The 19,513-nt window shown below is 40.9% G+C and overlaps 2 long non-coding RNA genes across 2 annotated transcripts in view; both read left to right on the top strand.

Moving 5' to 3' along the window:
• Nucleotides 1-19,513, top strand: part of LOC144057484 (uncharacterized) — a 196,315-nt gene that overhangs the window by 171,224 nt on the left and 5,578 nt on the right. The gene's annotated exons all lie outside the window — the stretch shown is intronic.
• LOC144057494 (uncharacterized) lies at nucleotides 3,404-3,983 on the top strand. Its single transcript, XR_013295271.1, has 3 exons — nucleotides 3,404-3,510; nucleotides 3,612-3,699; nucleotides 3,769-3,983. It is a non-coding gene; the product is annotated as an uncharacterized LOC144057494 (long non-coding RNA).

Here is a 19,513-nt window from a genome sequence, read left to right as displayed (position 1 = left end):
CACTTTCAATCTGGATGGGCTAAAAATCGGATTTGGGCTAGCAGTCTGATCAAGGCCTTAACAGATCGTACTCCAACAGAGAGCCCGACTCTTGAAAATCAGTGAGTGCAGCAACCCCAACTGATGAGAGGCGGGGTGAGACAACCTTTGGTAAATTGGGTGACCAACATGCCATTGGTCACTCTGGCGGAGATGCCGTTTAAGAGAAAATGTCTCAAAAATCATCAAGGGTGTGATAGAAAACACCTGTGCCAGTTTTCTTTGTACTTACATGATGGTTTGCAGGCATCATTACTGCAGGTTATTCCCATTCATCACCCCCACCCCTCCCCCTTGCTGTATTGATGTCCCTCATAGGCCACCCCGCCCCCGCAGAGTCCCCTCCACTGCCAGGTATGACTAACTGCTATCCTGCTCCTGTGACTCTTTTGTCATTTATCTTGCGGCGCCATGCCGTCCGGCTGACTGCACAGCACGGCGGTGCGCTGTGACAATAATTTGCACTGATCGGACACCTCCGCCTGCCCCACTTGTACAAATGCTGATCGATTATAATGCAGCAGTGCTATCGACTGTATTTCTGTGCGCGTGCTGTGTCACCTCTTCGGTGACATGCAGTCATCTGTACTCTGGGGGTAAAAATGTTTATTCAATAGTTTAATAATAATAATAGGTTAATTTCCTGCTAAAATATTTCTTAAGTTTGTTTTTAAAGTAAAATAGTTTTTTTTTAGTCTACAGTCTACAGTTTATAGTTGTTATGGTGACGGGTTGGCTAACTTTGGTGAGAGGTGGACTACAAATTTGTCAATGAACCTCACATGCAAGTTTTCAGAATATGGGAGGACACACAGTAAAACACATGCAAACTCCACAAAGTATTTATTACCCAGATTCGAACCCCAATCTCACAACTGTGGTCGAATGTGCTAACCACTTGCCCAAATAGCACAACATAGAATAACATTTCTGTGAACAACTACAGGTGCACTGATTCCCCTCAACAAGAATGTGTAATATTGATAAGTGCAGTCCAATCAACTGTATCGATCACTTACAACTGGCTTGTACAGCAGGGGCGGAAGAGTGCTTACAAGAGTGTTTGTCTCCCCTGTTGGAGCTACATTAACGGGGCCCCCTCCCTGCCTACCACACCTCTCCTGTAACTGGGCAGAGCGCTCACGCAATCAATACTTTTTACTCAAATTAAAAGGAAAAAAAAAATGCTTTGCTGAATCTTCAAGCAAGCGGTGTACACAGGAAGTGGAGGAGAGTTGTTGGAAAGGCTGATTGATGGCCATCATTCAATGCTAATGAAAATCTAACTGTATGACTTTACAATTTTGACTTGGTTGAGTTATTTGTTGACTTTTGTAGTGGACATCAGCAGGTGTGAGGAGTTTTGTACTTTGTTTTTCTCATCTCATTAATTTTAGACCCATTGGTGTGCACATGCTTTCAGTGCAACAGAACTTACTCCTAGCTGTGTGGGGGTGCATCCGGAGGGAAGGAAAAAAAGCATCAGTCCAAAAGGCCCACCCGCTAACTCTCCTAAATTGCACCTAACTTGATTACAATGAGACAATTATACCTTATTAGCAAGGGTATTATGGCGTCTCCTTACTGGGCCTCATTATAGGCGCTTGCATCTGTGACCTAATGTTAGCGCTTCCTCTTTGCCCGTTTGTGACCTGCCAGCCATTACCACAGCTGGAGGAAGAGGTGGGTGTGCGATTATAAATTGATTTGATGTTTCATTTGATTATGTTTTCATTGAAGGAGCTTGAAGGCATCACAATGTGGACACTTGTGATCTGTTGTTTCTGTGCCGAAATCTGCTTTAAGGGGTCTATTATTTAGTTTGACCCTCCACGCACTCCATCATGTTAAGATAACCAACATGTGGTCAGAAATAGCAGTGGGCTGTTAGTAATGTGCAGTATGACAGTAGTACATGCAGGATTTGAGTTTATTTGCACGCCAAGATATTTCAAGGAGGAAATAATGCAACACATGCAAGCTCATAGCAAAAAAACATTAGCAAATAGCATGCAACAACCACTTTACACAGCTTCTAAGCCATTTTGCTGCGTGTGAGTGGCAAAAACGAAGCAAGTGCATAATCTGTTTTTAATGGGTGCTAATGCAGGAACACCTGTCAAAGCTGCAACATCTCCCGCCCAATGCAATCCCAAAGAGATTACACATGTTGGGAGCAGGTATTCCTGGATTAATTATTAACAGGCAGAGTTGATGTTGTCAGCTACTGAAGAAATATGATGTTTAGTTTTGGTTGTTGTCTATGATTTCTATTGATTCTATGGTAGGAATCACCCTAAATCAACACGGTTCTTGCTCTGAAATATAAAAAATCTACAAAAGTCTATGATTCATATTTATTCATGTAGATTTTAGTAGGGTGCTGATAACACATTTGACCAATTTTTTTGTTCAACTGCTTATTTTTGTATAGATTTTTTTTTTTATAATATATAGGCTGTGGTTAAAGTTTAAGTTTTAAAAAAAAAATGGAAAAAAAAGGGAGAACAATGATGATGACATGTCAAATGATCAATACTGAGCTCTCCCCGAGAAAAAAAAAAAAAAAGTTTAACTTTGAAGCTCCCTCAAAAAAACTATACCTTGAGCCACTATATGAATGAGTTTGCTTGAAATGATAATCAATTCAAGCCCAAAATTTTGTTTTGATTTAAGCATTTATTTTGCCTTAATCAAAAATGTGCAATAATTAACAAAAAGCACAAATAAAGTTAAAACCACTACAGACTATTGGGAGGAGGCTATAATTTCTTCCATTCCTTCTTTTTACCTCTAATTTAATTCTCCTATTTTCTTCCCTTAATTTGTTTCTTCCCTTCTACAATTGATTCCTTTCTAACTTTGTTACCTACCTTATGCCCTTGTTTCCCCATCTTTTAATTCTCATTTTCTTCTTCTGTCCTTCATTGCCTTGTTTTTGCCTGCTTTCAGTTTCCTCCCCAAAATACAAATGCAGTCTTTAGTTGCGAATCCTACCAATAACTATAAATGAGCGCAAAAAACACCTTTACCAAAGAAGTGATTCACGATTTATCTCGTCTGTTACGTGGTTATTTGACACAAAAACATTTCATTTGAAGTGGACATGTTATTGAAGTAGAACTATTGCCCTTGATTGTGTTCGATGGTCATGAAGTTTGCTTTCAGTCAAAGTAAACAGAACTGGTTGAAGTGAAAACCATAATTTTCAATGAAAGAAATGTACAAATGCACTTTTAAATGAATGACTTCCACACCACATCTTTGATTCATTTTTAAAGCAGAGGCAGCGTGTGAGTTGTATAGATTGTCAGCAAGAATAGAACATTTTATAATAACCTTCACATCTCTTACCCCCCAAATTAGCACCCCCACCCCTCCCCAAACTCACTGAGGGCACCACTTCTTCCACGTTTAAGACTTGTCTGACAATGGCCGCGTCAAGTTATTGGCTGTATTGGACTTCCTGAGGTGCACTATGATATAATTTTTTTTTACCTTTTCCGAGTCTCAAGACAACCCCCCCTGAAGAATTGACTTTTGCTTTGCGGGGACATTCATATTCTCAGCAGTTTAGGAATCATGCGCCAAGGAGGCATCGACAGATGTCTTCAAGATCCACAAGAGAGCTTGTCGCCCTGGACAACGGCGGCACTGACGGTGAGCCTCTGACATGCTCCACTCCAATTTCTGTCTCTCTTGTCAATTGCTAATATGCACGGTCACCAGGGAAGAATTCTGTGGACAAGGTGCAACTATTAACAACCGGCTTGGGGTGTGTTGCTTATTTACCTCGACTATGATGGACGCGCACACACATGCAAGCCAGGAACAGTGGAGGGGGACGGCCTTGTGTGCACCAAGCAGATGTACAAGACAGCCGTGGAGACACGGAGAGAAAAAAAGACGGCGCGCGTGTATGTGTGCGCAGACAGCTGAGAGAAAACCACACCGACGTCTAAATCTCGCCACAATGGAGAGATTACGCTCAAAGCGGCAGGTAGACAACAAACGAGAGCTGTCAAGCCGCTCATAGCTCGACGCCATGGGAGCTAATCAGGTTTGAAGCGTACAGGTACACTATCTTTTGCTTTCGAGTGTGCACGTTTTACCACATTAATCCTCACTAAGCCTTGCAGCTAATGTAATCTAATTAATGACTTTTTTAAATTCCAATTCTGATGCAAACTTGAACCTGAACAGACACCACCTAAACGTGAAATACTGGTGGACTCTTCAGTCTCTATCCTTCTATGTCCTCACTGCGCACCTAATCAAATGTATCGTTTGAGTTGTTCTTCTCAGAAAGCAGTTTTCCCTAACAAACTTTGGCCTTTGAATTGGGTGGTTTTATTTGATGGCATTCGATGCGCACACACGCGTACAAGCGTACACAGTGTTAATCCATGGCAGGTGACTCATCTCCTCAGCCTTTTTTTTACTCCCTTTCCAACAAACAAACATTTCTACAAAATAGATCAGGAAAAAAAAACACAATTATCTCTAAAAACTGGAACTGATTTTTATTAAATTAACCTTATTAGTGCATTACGGTAAGCAAATGCCAAAAAAGGAGCTCTCATTTGCATTAAGATAGATTTTTCAGGTTGGCTGCACAATTTAATTAAAGAAAAGATTAAGAATCATTAAGCAAGCTGCTGTACCTTGCAGTGGTGCCGGGCTACATCTGACTCAGGTTCACACAAACCCAGATGGCAGCCCTCTAACTGTTGAATCTCCATAACAACATCGGAATGAACCCATTAGTTTCCAAGGTGGGGGGGCAAAGTGAGGGAATTTGGGAAATTTGCTACACTTGCAGCCGGCAGCCAAGTTTCCCCAGATACTTATTTTTGTGTGTGCTTGAAAGCAGGAGTACGGTGAGTGTTACAGCAATGGTTTGATGGAATGACGGTCAAGGGTGACTCAAGTGGCCAAAGGCTTGTTCATCTGGCTAAGCGTTATCAAAAAGCCCTCTGCTTTGTTATTGTTTTATTTTGAAATTTTGAGCTTGCTTGATTTACTTTAAGGTGATGCTGAAAAAGAGTGTCTGAAACATGAGCCAATGCTGTTCAGCTCAGAACAAGCTTTTTGTTATAAAACCACACAGTATCAGAAACAAGGTGATTCAAGAATAATTGGTGAGCAAAGACTTTAATGATATGAATGTAATTTTAGATAATCTGACCCAAATTGCTTAAAGTAGCTCAGGTCAAATGTCTGAAGCACATTGAGTTGCCATGTGTATGAAATGCGCTGTATAAATAACGTTGCCTTCCTACCTTTTATTTTGTGATGTTCTGGTTTTGCTCCAAGGCTGTCCTTAATATTCTGAACTTCACGTGCATGCTACAGTCAGGGCCAACATAGACGTGGTTGTGATGGTGGCAAGACATGGATAGAATAGTTTTGTGTGTTGAACAACAACATGACCTGACTTGTTTAACCAGGACAGTTACAGTTTTGAGCCTTGTGTCCCAAGTCCTGATGGATTTCGCCAGCCTCATTGCTTTGTCTCACTTTTATGCAGGTCCCGTCTCGACATCTCGTTTTTTGTTTTGTTTTGTTTTTTTTAGTCCAGTCAACAAGCCAAATGTTTGGGCCACGTGTATGTCAAGCTGACAGTTTCTATAGCGATTCATGCAATAAACCAATTAAAAAGGAATTTAACTGTTAAATTCCTTCCTATTCACATTCAGGTTTGCATTCTCATTATCATCTGCATCTGCAACAGTGTCTAAGAATCATGGGTAATGTAGTCCTTACTAGCCTAATGGTGAGGTCACCGGTCAGACTCAACACAAGCTGAGCTTTTCTGGCAGCACATTTTTAATGTTACAATGTTGGACCGGTGCAAAGTAAATGGCAGAGCCAGCTACCAATAGCTGCCGGGACTGGGAAAAAAAAGGTTGGATAATGGTGAGTGAACTGTCTTGTTTATTACTGCTGAACTGTCAACCAAAGTAATGTTAAGCATTAGCTAAAATCAAAACATAACACCGGTCACCAGATTGACTTTATTTTTTTATTTATTATAAATAGTTCCCGGTGAGAATTCATTGTATATTTAATGTTCAGTGAAATTGTAGTGTCTAAGTGTTTTATTTGAAAAATCTGGTCGCCATAGATCTGACCCTCCTTTCCGACCACCGTAGGGTTAAAGAATTTGCTATGCAAATAATTTGGAACGATGTTGTTAAAAGTGAGGGAGCCAAGGAGGAAGAAGAAGAAGGAGGTACACATCCAAACCCTTAATCCTCTTGCTTTTGCCAAAATGACAAACGCAGGAAGTGAGGCATAAAAGACTCACTCATGTATGGCACACTTGAGTATTACTGCGAGGCACCTGCACTGGAATGAGCAGATACAAATAAATAGAAAATAATGCAGTGTGTGGGAGAGAGGATGAAGGGGGCTGCTCACTAAGAAGCTTAAAAGAGTCTTCTGCCTTTGAATGCAATCAGGCGCCATTGAGACGGCAGCAGGTGCCTGGCAGGTGGAGCTGAGCAGATGCGCCGGCGTTGGCAGCCTCGGCGGCGTACAGGTGTGAACAAACGTGCCTGCTCCCTAATTACAAATTTAAATGCTTAATTTTTGTGTTTCAATATTGATTGCTACCTTTATGCTGTTATTTCCCCACGGGGGCCCGCAACTATTTGTAAGGAGGCAATCCGTGTTTTTTCGCTCCTTTTCTTCCTCTTTTCTTCCTCTAAATACCTCCAAACAAATCTGGGCTTTTCTCCCGAGCGCCGCTTTGTGTTCTTGTTTGGATTCTTCCCAAATTGTCCCCGAGTGATTAGAGAGGAGGATGTCTTGCTTATGTGATGGCAGACCTGCTCGCAGCATCTCATCTCTTCTTCCGCTTTAGATTGGATCATATACTGGTAATGGGACGCACAATCAATGGCCTTGCATTGATGCCAAAAGAACTGGCCACCCCCCACCCCTGGCCCGTTTCAGTGGATCCAGATGGATCTTTATCTGCTGATGTATTGATGGAAATCTCTCCCCTATCACTGGCTCGCCTTCCTTCCTCCACAGCCAAATGTTTCATTTGCCTACCTGCTGTGTGACGCACATCTTGACTGGAGCCCTCAAGTCGTCCTCTTCGTCATCTGTCAATGGAAAGTGGATGTCTTCTCTGTCACTGACTGTAGAAGCCTGGCATTCCTAACGTGACTGTTACCAAGGGTAACGCGCGTACTCACATCCGTTGTCACTGCTGACGGGATGTTTGTGTCACATATTGTCATGATCTGCATATTTGTTGACAATTTGCATTGTTGTTTTTTAAAAAAAAATCTGATTTGCTTTTGTTTCATGTTGTCTGGTGTTTTGTTTCTCTATGTTCTGGTTGTGCCTCCAACTTCTGCTCGTTATGTGTTTGTTTCCACCTGAGTCGTCTCGTTAGCCATGTGTCCCTCATGTCAACCAATCAGTTCTCTCTGTAGTTTATTTAGTTTCCTATTTCTGTTCACTTTTTTTCCAGTTCATTCCCAGTCACCAATCCATCATCCACGTATCCTACATGTGCAAGTCTTGAGAGTTTTTTTTTTCCAGGCTCCTACTATGCTCCTCTTTGTGAGCATAGCTTGAGCCTTGTCTTTATTTCCCCTCCCACTCCCTAGCATCTTCATTTCTTATCTAAGATCTCGGGATGCTGAAAAACAAGTACCGACAGGTCTTTCTTTTCTGTTTTTTGGACTTTTTGTTACCCCCTACCTCGTCTTCCCTGCACTTGGGTCTACCTGCCTTGTTTGCCTACACTTCACCTCTATGAACAGACCCCAAACAGTACCATTAATTGTCACTAAACTGTTGAAAAACTCAAGTCCGAAAATTGCCCAGTCCTCAAAGCAATGCATGCTGGGGCTACTGCAGAGACGCAGAGGTGGCTCTCATTGCAGGCCAGCAGATGCCTTTCCCAGGTGGCCTGACATTTGAGTCACAGCCGGACAGATTAGATGGAAGGTGTACGAGCAGACAGAAGGCAGGACGATGATGATGGGGGGAGTCGGGGTTGGCAGGACCATTAACTTCGTGCCAGGTCGTTGTGTGTACAGGGTTGGAAGGCGGGTGTGGGAGGCCCAGGGGACAACCTGAGCCCCCGGATTTGAGTCCAGATGGCTGGTCAAAGGACCCCAGAGGAACCCTCTTATTGATTTAGGAGGGAAAACAGAGAACCTGGTGAGCGTCGACAGAAGCGCTGAAGACCTGCACGGCTGCTCCGCTCCTTCTTGCCTTCTCATCCTCATCTCAGGTTATCTGGGCCGACCCAAGGGGATGTGAGGCGGGAAGCAAGCAGGGCGGGATATGAATATAAGATGTCTGGCTGAGCATGTCGCATTTAAAATGGGTCATACTTTTGCAGGTTTAATCCCCTTTCCTTGGAGGTCCGATACGTATCGACACCATGAGAACAAATAGAGCTTGAACTGTGCAGGTCGCTGGTAATACAAAGAGCCGCTCAACTAGTCAGATGTGCAAGATAAGATTTGCAAGAGGACATGAAAGAGGGCATGTGTATAAATATGTATGCACCCCCTGACTGCAACTCTTTTCGTTGGCCCATTAGTGCAGTTTTTGTCGCCCTGGTTACACTTAAAGCTTTGCCTAGCCCAGCCATTAAAATCCTCACATAACTTAAGAAGACTAAATATGCCATCAGTTGCAGACATTGCGCAGAGTGCATTTAAACAAGTGCTGCAATTTATGGAATCTCTCACCTAACTGATGCGGTGTTGTATAGCATACACTTTTCATAGAATGAATGGCTAAAAGTATCTGGACACAGCTCAACAGCTTCCTCCAGCTTTTGATATGTGTCAATATTGCTGATTTGTATGAAACTGATCCTCCTCAGTGAGGGGAACAGTGAGGTATCTGTAACCGGACGCTGACGCGTCGAGGTAGACCTTTGTGTGTTCTCGTGTGTTTAGTTCATGCTTGCATATATATATATTAGGGGTGTCAGTTGATTAAATTTTTTTATCGTAATTAATCGCATGACTTCAATAGTTAACACACAATTAATCGCACATTTTTTTTATCTGATTTCAGTTTTCATACTTTTGTCAACATAAAAGTGTAAAAAAAAAAGTTAAACTAATAAAAATAAGGCTGCATCTCTCAGTCATTGATACAGTAATTTCATAATCATTCATACATTTGAGTTCAAATTAAACTGTATTGTACTGTAAAAAAACAAGTGTGATATTGATTTGTGTTGAGGTTGTTTTTCTGCCACTAGATGGTATAATTGTAATTTGTAAGGTGTTGTTGACAGCATTTTACTTTTCATATTAAGAGCTATCTAATCTTTAACATGAAGTAACGTGAAATTTTGCAATTTTTTTAAATGATAAAATACAACTTGACCCCAGTCTCCACAATTATTTGCAATATTATAAAATTAATTACTGCTAAAAAAAAACAATTTACATTGATGTGTCTGCTGCGGTACAACTAGAACTATATATATATATATAAAATATATATATATATATATATATATACTGTATATAATTACCATAAATGATACCAAAACTTGTAACACAAACATTGTGATAACCTTTTCACATCTTCAATTGAAAAAGAAACAAATCCTTTTTGGGGTGAATTGTGGGGAAAGGATTATGAGGGGTTCTCTTGCGATGTTCATTTGGTGATGAAAGATTTACTCCAGATTTACTAAGATTCAAGTATATTATTTTGGAAACATTTGTTGGGCTTGACCAAACAAAAGAGGTCCATTTTGTCACCTTACACTGTAGGCTGTCTGTCCTCGACACATGAAGAATACGGGAGGTTGTTTTCACATAATAGTACCTACCAAAAATTCCTGCTGCTCCTCTCCTGTTGCCGTAGGCCTCTTTACAGCTTCCCAGTTTTCTTCTTGTCTTTTCATCAATTTTGGATAAAAGCCCAGTTTTCTGTAATGTCTGTCTATCTATCTCCATCCATTTATCCAGAGGTCCAGACTTCCTTCTCCCTGACATATCTAAACTGTTCACAATTCTTTGTACTCTTCTCCTGAATGATACCTTTTAAAAGTGAGATCCCGCTGATGCTTTGGGATCTCTTTGCAGACCAGAACCAAAGACAATTAAAGAAAATCCCTGCAAGAACAGATTAACTTCGGTCATTTTTGTACTCAGCCAAATCCCTAATTATAAGGTGTGCTTGCTCTGTAACCTCAATCTTGTAGATTTTTGTTTTTCAATTAATTGTTCATGTAATTATTTGTCTCAAACTTATTTTTGTTTAACCTTTTACTCTGTCTGTCTGTCTGTCTGTCCGTCCGTCTGTCCGTCCACCTACCTACCCGCCTGTTTAACTCTCACATGGTGCCAAAGTGGTTAGCATGTTTGCATCTCAGTTCCTGTGCTTTGGATTTGAATTGCGGGTGTTCGAGCTTCCTCTCGAATTCCAGATCCATTCATATTAAACAGCCCTTAGACAGAAAAGACCACAAAAAACATGTTAAAATAAATATTGTTTTGAAATATGTAGATATACATACAGTATTTGGTACTGTAATCCAAAAGTAATTAAAAGTAATCCAGTTACATTACTTTAATTTTATGGTATTTGGTTTTCTAACTACATTTTTAAACAGTTACCTAGTAACTGTATTGGAATACTTTTTTAACGTCTCCCTCACTAGCCTGCTTATCAGCAGTATAATATTACGATGCATCCCCTAATGTTGACATAGCAACATGCTTGGGATTTATAGGTCACAGCTGCAAATACGGCTAAGGGCAATGTGCAATTGTCGTGTGTGGCTGACTACAAGGTTTATTAAACACATATGTTACTAAATGAATATTTAGACGACTAGCCTTATCATTAGTCTGTCCTGAAAACATTTGAATATTACCTGCAGCATTGTTCTGCTTATCTGCGCCACCACCAAACCTCTGATATTCCTTTTGTGGTCTGCAGGGGTAAAATCTTGCTCAGTAATGTATAATCACCTTGAAATTAATTAATTGTAACACAACAATGCAAGTGATAGTATCATTCCTGCTTGAGCCTTTATGCGGCCACCCACTCTTTCTTTGGGTTGCTGTCCTGCACGCTGCTGAACTAAAACGATCTCGGAGGCATGTGTGGGGTCGAGGCAAGTAATTAATCTCAATGAAGCTCGTAGGTGTGACGGCCTGGAATTCAATTACCCCCACGACTGCCGCCGCCGTCATCACTGGCATGCAGCAGCGCTTAAAGGAGGAAATATGTTCCCTCTATTTTCTCAGGTTAATATGAGCCACCTGAGCCCGATCGTCTTTTAATGGCATGCAGATATTGTCATAGCACACGCAGGCTTTTTGTCATTAGAGTTCTCACACACGACTACTTTGTCTTTCTGCATTTTTCCCTTCCAATGAGAGATGTTTTTTACCTGCACGACAAGCTGAATCTTTGTCTTTCACAATGAGTGCCATTGATTTCTACTCCCCAATACAGAGTATTTCCAATTTAATTATTTGCATGGCTGCTTTTTGCCCAGATGCACGTCAATATGACAGAGACCAGCAAATCCCATCAAAGCTGAAGTCATTAAAGTGGAACTCCTGTACCTGAGGTGTCTTGGGGGGATTTGAAAGCAAAACAATTCTAAACTATTTGCATCTAACAACCCCGCTAATGTTAGGCATTTTATATACCTTTGAGTATAGTGCAAATCAACACACAAATAAATAAATAAATAAGGCGTAGTTTGGAAAAATTTGTTCTGATTTGCAGTGATGTAGGACACATGGTAAATAATTTGACACAGATAGCATCCATAGTATATACATGTACACATATGTGATTTTAGCTTAATAGCATTTAATAGCATTATTTTTCATTAAAGATGAAAAATAGCCTATCTGGCTAATTCTGACACATTTATTGAAATGTTTATTGATATGTACTGTCCCTGAAATAAATAAATAAAGCAAATGGCAACAATCTAAGATCTGCTTCTGCTCTTTCCTTAAAGTTCTGATATTATTTCAGGTTCTGAATTGGATTATTCTACAGCTGCGTGAATGGTAACTTGTTCGTGCTATCACAATTGTGATGGCGAGAGGTGTGTGCATCTCCTAATAGGTCAGTACTATCAATAGAACAGAAAGATGGCGTAGTAGGTTTTAAAAGTATTAGTGCTGACTTTTCTCTTAACCTTGTAACCATAGGTACACCATTGCAAATTATATTTTATTGTTTAATTGTATTTATTTATTTAAGTTTTTAAAGCTTGTAACTATTCTACCTTAGTTTTTTATTTACATAAATACACATGTATTTAGAGTAATCACGGGGATCCTATAGCTCAAAAACTTGACGTGAGATCAGTTTTGGATTCCGCACCCAAAAATTGTTTTCCCCAGTGTAATTGGTCCAACTCACTGAGAGCTTAGCTGTGTGGCAGGGGTCACATTGTTGTAGCTGCAGCATGTTGGTTAGGTTTATAATCATACCTGTCTGCTGCCTTTTCGTCAACATCCTCTGTGAAAATGCTCCGCTGGCCCGTCTCCCAAACTCCTGCCTGACTTCCTTCTCAATTATCTGGCTGCTCTTTGGGCGTTTATTTATTTGTCTAAAGTTCATGTACAGTATGCATACAAATTTTCTCTGAGGGGAGCAAACACGGTTCAGCGGAGCGTGGCGGCTAACCACACAGGCAGCGGGAAAGGAGACGGAGGGGAAACAGATCAGAGGCTTAGTCGCAGTTTTCCTTCAAGGCAAACCTGAGGGTTGCCTTAAACACCTTTTGTATGATAAGCCAGCACGCTTGGCTCAATTCTTTGCAGCCAACATAGTTTCCTTAATGAGATACACACTGTAGTTACAGGCAGAACCGCACAGATGATCAAGGTTGGGCCGACTGGCGAGGGCGCCACGGAACATGCACAGAAATATGCTGAACATTTGACAGCTGATTTGTGCCAAATAGTACAAGCAGACTGTAAAGTGTCGGACATGAAGCTTCGGTGACGAAAGCAGTAGCAGACGAGAGAATGTCTCCGGCTTGAAAGTGCCAAGCGGACAATGTGGGGGAGCACGAGGGGGAGCTGGAGTCAGGTAATGGCTGCTGAGAAACTAATTAGAGACCAAATCCGAACAGCAACAAGGCCTGAGCCTTTTTGACTTCATGACACAGTAAACAAAGTGCTTCTTTCTGTGACGGGCCAGATACCTTTTAGCTTTTAAATGAGTTTTTCTGCTTTTTTCCCCCAGCTGTTGTATGTATGTTTGCTTTGCAAGCTGACGCCACCAGAGTGGGAAAGGCATGTAAAGGATTCGTAGAAAAGCGGATATGCCATGCATTTGAAGACTTCCTTATCTTTGGGTGGCAATACCTGGGCTCGTTTGTAGGGTTGTGTACAAAAGCAGGCAGGTTTAGTTAGGAACTTGTACCATTATTATTACAAGCTAGTTGAAACCGCCTCTGTCCTGGCTCTCAAAGCTTACATTGTTAAATTGCCTCAAATGCTCATGTCTCCCTTGTGTAAGTCAGAGCTGCACATAAAATACGGTCAGCAGCTACAAAATAAAGACTGCCGGCAATTAAGGAGGTTTGTCCACACCGCTGCTAAGTTGAATCCTTTTTTTGCTTCATCCCTACAATTCTCCACAGTTGACCAAGACACCTGAAGAGGCACCAAGTGATGAAAGAGGGGAGTGTATGCTGAGTAATGCAATTAGGTTACCATGCAAGGAAAAGGACCCATAATGGCTCGTAATTGAAGAGATGAATCAACGCGATGAATCAGAAAGTGCAATGGTATGTGCTTGTCATTGGTGTTGTTAACAAGAGGATGTAAAGTGGCTCCCTCATCGCCATGGAGATCTAAAGAATGTGCCTGTGGTCATGGTGACGAGGGCTGGCTGGGGAAAAGGATATGGTAGTTTCCTGCACCTTAGACAAACACCCCCCCCGCCCCCAGCGCTAAGTGGCCGGGGTCAGACAGTCAAAACATAATTATCACCCGATCGCCTGTTGACCTGCTTACCTGACATTAACCTTGGTCTGCACTAACGGGAGGTGCTGGTCGCCTCAGGGGGGCCAGATGCTAATTTGAAGCAGAGTTAGCAGTGAGGGGGCTGGGGGGTAATTGCAGCGATCTAATAGGGATCAGTGCCGTGGGAGATCTCCATACATCTGTCGTCTGGCTAAGAACCGCTGCACCTGAGACTCAGCAGCTTGGCCGTGCTCACACTCCAATTTGGGCTTAAAAGAGACTTGAAGGGTTTCACGGTGCGACTGTTGGCATAAGTTGTGTGTTTGTGTTTAAAAAATGCCACCGGCCTGGCACAAACTGAAAACACACGCCGTGAGATGAGATGGGGAAATGGGCAGTGGTGATTAGGATGCTTTACGGGAAATGTCATGAGACAAAACGGCATTTTCATGTATTTCCACAATGCAAAATGTGCTTCAATGGAAATTTTTAAATCATATAAACAGCACAAAAAAATTCAATGTATGCAAGTTGGCCGCCTATTTGTCCTGATAGACAACCCTCTCAAGCATGAGTCATCCTCTAAAATTAGATACCACTTTTTTTCAGACCAATACCAATACGAGTACTCAACTCTCGAGTAGCTGATGCCCAATACCGATATAAAGTACAGATACCTCTAGTACTTTTGATGCATAAAATTTCCTTTAAAAAAATCAATGAGAAGTAATTTTAACGAAAGACCTATACATCCTAATATAGCATTCTTGTTAAAATTGCATGAAATTGGATGGATGGATTTCTACTTCTTGATTGTAAAATGGCCACAAGATGGCAGCCGGTATCGGCTGCCATTTTGTGGTATCGATGCCTTGAAATAAGACCAGGTATCAGTCCAATAGATACCTGCAATCAGTACTCGCACATCCCTACTTAAAATACTAGCCCAATAAAAATGATTCTGAGTCTAACTAGTATTTTTGACAAAACTTTTATTTTTTTTGCCTTAAACACCACCTTTGCTAAAAACGGGTACACCCGTAGTTAAATAGATCATTCACTTCTACCCCTTAAATGAAATAATAATAATAATAATTAATAAATATAATATAATACAATCAGTATTTAGTTCAGTTTTTCATGTTTTTCGGGGGGGAATGAAAAATTGACATTGGCCATTATTTGAGGAGAGTGACAATTTGTGTGTCATGTTGCTTATCTCACACCTCATCAATGACATACCAATAATTGTTGTTTTTTAACCTTATATGACAATTATAAAAATTAAAATCTTAAAACCCAGTTTTAATCTGGAAATGATAAAATAATTTCATATAATTTTATATGGGGGAGAAAAAAGGCAAAAATTCAGCCACTCTTACATAGGTTGGCAATCATCACTTTGCTTGTGAGGTGCTAATGTATTGTGTTTAGGGAGTGTTTGGTTTTATGGAAAACATTCAAATAAGGAGAAAAAAAAACCTTTCATACTTCCCCAAAATAATTTTCAAGTACCGGTAACCTTTCTAGCCGCCTGTAAGGCATAGTGGAGGGATCGGTATGGCGAGTGCAAGATTACATGAATTGATGTGAGGGGCAGTAGAGGAGCTTGACCCTCTTGTAACGTGCATCACCTATCGGCTCCTGCATGCCCGTGGGAGGCAGCCTCCTGGTTATCTTTAATTCATGCCATTAAATATGCAGGAGAAGCCCTCCTTGTAGCAGCTGTTAGCCACGTTAGTAAGCCATAATTCAGGAGATCAAATCTGAGCAAATTGAGGGCGAGCGTTGGCCAGAGAGGACACATTATCCTGCCGTGCAGGAGGGAGAGTCAGGTTCAGTCAGGTGCAGCACAGAGACTAGGCTTGCTAATCCTTACTCTTGCAAGGAGATAATCACTGCTTTGCCCAGAAATGTAGACAGAGTTTATTGGCAGAACTGCCCAGTGACGCTGAGATGACGTTTTATGTGAGACTTCAGTATTGTCCCAGGTTCTGTAGGAACTCTTAGATATATGTAAGCAAATGGAAAGAAAATATTTTTTTTCTGTGCATCTGCAGCTACACATGAGCTTTTACACTTCCCGTCAAAAGTATTAGAACAGTGAGGCCAATTCCTTTGTTTTTGCTTTAGACTGAAAAACATTTGTTTTTTCTTTCACCGCCGTTGTTGAAGTCGCCGGACTGAGAGGTTACGTTACATTGTACGAGCCAAATACAACGGCAGTCAATTTGCCCCTGAGCATTCAAATTAGGTATTGAGCTTTGTCGGCGACTCTGAATTTTAGCTCACTGGTGTAGCGCTCTGCGTTCACAAACTAGAGACGTAATCGCGTCCTGGATTCGATCCTCGATGGCAATAGATTTTGCCAATTTTTTGACATTTTATTTTCATATTTTTACTTTTGGATCTGATACCAACAAGTATTAGGATTTCAGTGAGGTTGTACAATACACGTTACGTCTTTACATGGGACACTAATGGTTGAGATTAGAAAAAGGCACTAAAACAATCTGTGGCCAGTTAGCTCAGTCAGATGAACACTCGTCTTCTGACAAGATGGACCGGGTTTGAGTCCTGTTAATGCCACTTATGGTTCAGTTGACTATTTTTCGATATTTGGCCGATGGAGGTCGCTAAACTACAATACGTAACACTTGGTCGTAATTTGGAACATTTCAAAATGACCTACGTGGTCGTTTATTTGGAGGACGTGATAGCGTTATTTTTGACAAAAACTCATTTTAGGTGAGAAAAGGTATTGGAATAGATTAACAGAAAAAGTTAGAAAATACTTTAGTTGCAAAATATTTGCTTTGAATAATTTCATCAAGCCAGTGAACCAATGACATGGCGACATTTATGATACTTTTTCAGTACATAACAGGTCGGTGTTATCTTTCAGTCGTCATCTTTTTTTTTTGTGTGTGGTAAGTTATTCTGGTCAGTCTCACCTTTAGCAGGTTAGTTTGTTCAATCAATTTGAAGTCTTAAAACCTTCTACTTCATTTACCTGAAGAACTCCGGTAGTGTATTTTGAGTCATTATCTTGCTGCATGATGAATCTCCCGATCAATTTGGTTGTATCTTTCTTTAAATGTGGCACGAAACGTTTCTCTAGACTTATGAGTTCGTTTTGCTGCTGCTGCTGCCATCATGTATTACATCATTGAATAATAATAAGCCTGTTATTAGCCAGTTCGTGCTCATGACTTCCACTAACTAGCCTTGATAGGTTATTGCTGATGCTACTCAAATGTTTCTGTTGCATACTTTGAAGTAAAAGCCGACATGTTCGTTTCTTGTCTTACGCATTTTTTGACACCAAACCAAAATGTTTTTTCGTCTACATATAAAATAGAAAAATTGCCCTTACTGTTGTAATACTTCATTAGGCAAATGTGTAATATGCACACAAAGCAATTTAGAACTGTAAATCAGAATTTGTGTGTGAGTGCGTACGTGCAAGCAAGCAGAGGAAATCACCATTTCAATATAGCGCTGATTAAACTTCCCGTTTACCGTTGTGAAAGTACACAGGAACCATCTCTTGGCAGGTTTCCTCTTGCAGCATGCAGTGCCAAACTCTTTGAAACCCAATCAGGTTCTGGTCCTCAGATCGCTGTCGGCCCCTCGTGCACGCCTCGCTCCTTGCTGACTCACGTCGCAACCATGAAAAGACTTCATTGCCGCCAGCTGGCAGCCAATCAACTGCAGTCACATCCAAGAGGCACCTGTTGGGAGTCTGCAAGGTGTGGCGTGCTGTTGTGCAGAACAGCACATTCTGTATGTGTGATTGTGTCATCACGTATGATGTCATCATCATGCAAAGTTCACCTAGGGTTGCAAAAAAAGTTCATGGGAATGAACCAGGAATTCAAAAATATTGAAGGTTGGCTCTTTTGGGGATCTTAACCCTGGAGAACCTAAGAACCCTTTTCTTCTTTGGAAAATTATGAATTGTACATTAAATGACTGCTATAAATTCACTGAACACCAAAATATATATTTTTTTCAATTTTAACCCTTTATTCCCTAATTTAGGATTAGGGCGAAATTTGACCCTTTTGGGATTTAGGGGTATCATTTTGAAAAATCAGAATAACAAAAACTGTCAGTAAACTATTTAGAATTTAAGAAAATAATCAATGAAATACACAGCTACATTGAACAATATGATTTTTTTGTTTTATTTGTTGCATTTTAGAACTGGATTTTGAATGTACAAGCACACTTTGGCCAATGGAAACAAGAACACAGGGACAAAATCACTGCTGGGAAAAAAAAGAAGGTCTTTGTTATTTGAGTAGCAGAATTTATAGGGGCCAAATTTGACCCCGTGGGTTCTCCAGGGTTAAATGTATATTTGTCCCACAGTTAAAGAGCATATAAATTCTGGTTCTGGAACTGCCACTGATGACACAAGGTGTCTGGAAGTCTCATAGGGAACTAAAAGGTAAAAGCACAAATTATACGTGATTCGTTTTTAAGCACCTGCATTGCTGACCATCAGGGTGCTTCACTTATTATTTTGAGTGGAAAATCCTACCCGGGGCATTAAAACACATTAGCTCTATCCAGCATGTGCAGGAGAGACTGAGGACGGGAGATAGAGCCAGAGTTTGACCGCAGTGACCAGAGGAATTAGAGAGAGAGCTTATCCCCACGTCACTATCAACATGTTTAAGCCCAACGGTCCATTTCAACCTCAGAAACCTGCCATCAGCATAAAACCTCCCGCTCTCTCATCTGTTTGTCTCCCTAATTAATGACTTCACATGTCATAGTGTGTTTTGCAAATGATAGATGATGGAGAATTATAGCGGCGGTGAGGAGGGCGCAGCCAGTGGCGGATCTGTGCCGTCAGCTTCCCGCCCGCATTACCTGAGTCGATCTGGCATTCGCTCAGGATGGGACAGATTTGATTTTTGCCATGTAAGAGGCTTTAAAAAAAAAAAAGGGTTCTAATGCCGGATTTGGTAGGTAAGCACAATCTGTCATGTTCACCTACGATGATATTATCCAACAAGGACATGAGGACACACAGCAAAGACTGGACCTGGTTAGTGGACACTGGGATTAGGAATGTGTGGCAAATAGTGAAGCCTCTGAGGTGGAACACAATCCATTTGGGGCCACAGGTCCGCCTCCAATTTGTTTGTACTTCAAAATCATTTTTAATCCTTTGGAATTGTTTGGAATTTCATGTATTTGTTCAGGAGACATAAAATCTTTATTAACTGTAAAGACATTTTAAGTAACACACTAGCTTTTTGTTATTACCACGCAAGTGTAAAATTATATAATGCACAGGTTCTCACAAGTACTGTAGGAGTGAGCAAACTATTTTCTGAAGAGCACATACACACTGCTACGCTCTTTCGGCCCACTGAGGAGTTAGAGTAACCAGAGTTCGTCCTATAAATATTTGTAATCTTTGTTGCATTGATTATGGTAGTGGAACTATTAGTTGTAGTAGTAGTAGGCTAATAGCATTTATTGTTGTTTTTTGGATGGGG

This window comes from Vanacampus margaritifer, chromosome 1 (genome assembly GCF_051991255.1).
Source record: "Vanacampus margaritifer isolate UIUO_Vmar chromosome 1, RoL_Vmar_1.0, whole genome shotgun sequence".
Lineage (NCBI taxonomy): Eukaryota > Metazoa > Chordata > Actinopteri > Syngnathiformes > Syngnathidae > Vanacampus > Vanacampus margaritifer.
Note: the sequence above shows the minus strand (reverse complement) of the source record. Positions and strands in the feature narration are given on the sequence as shown.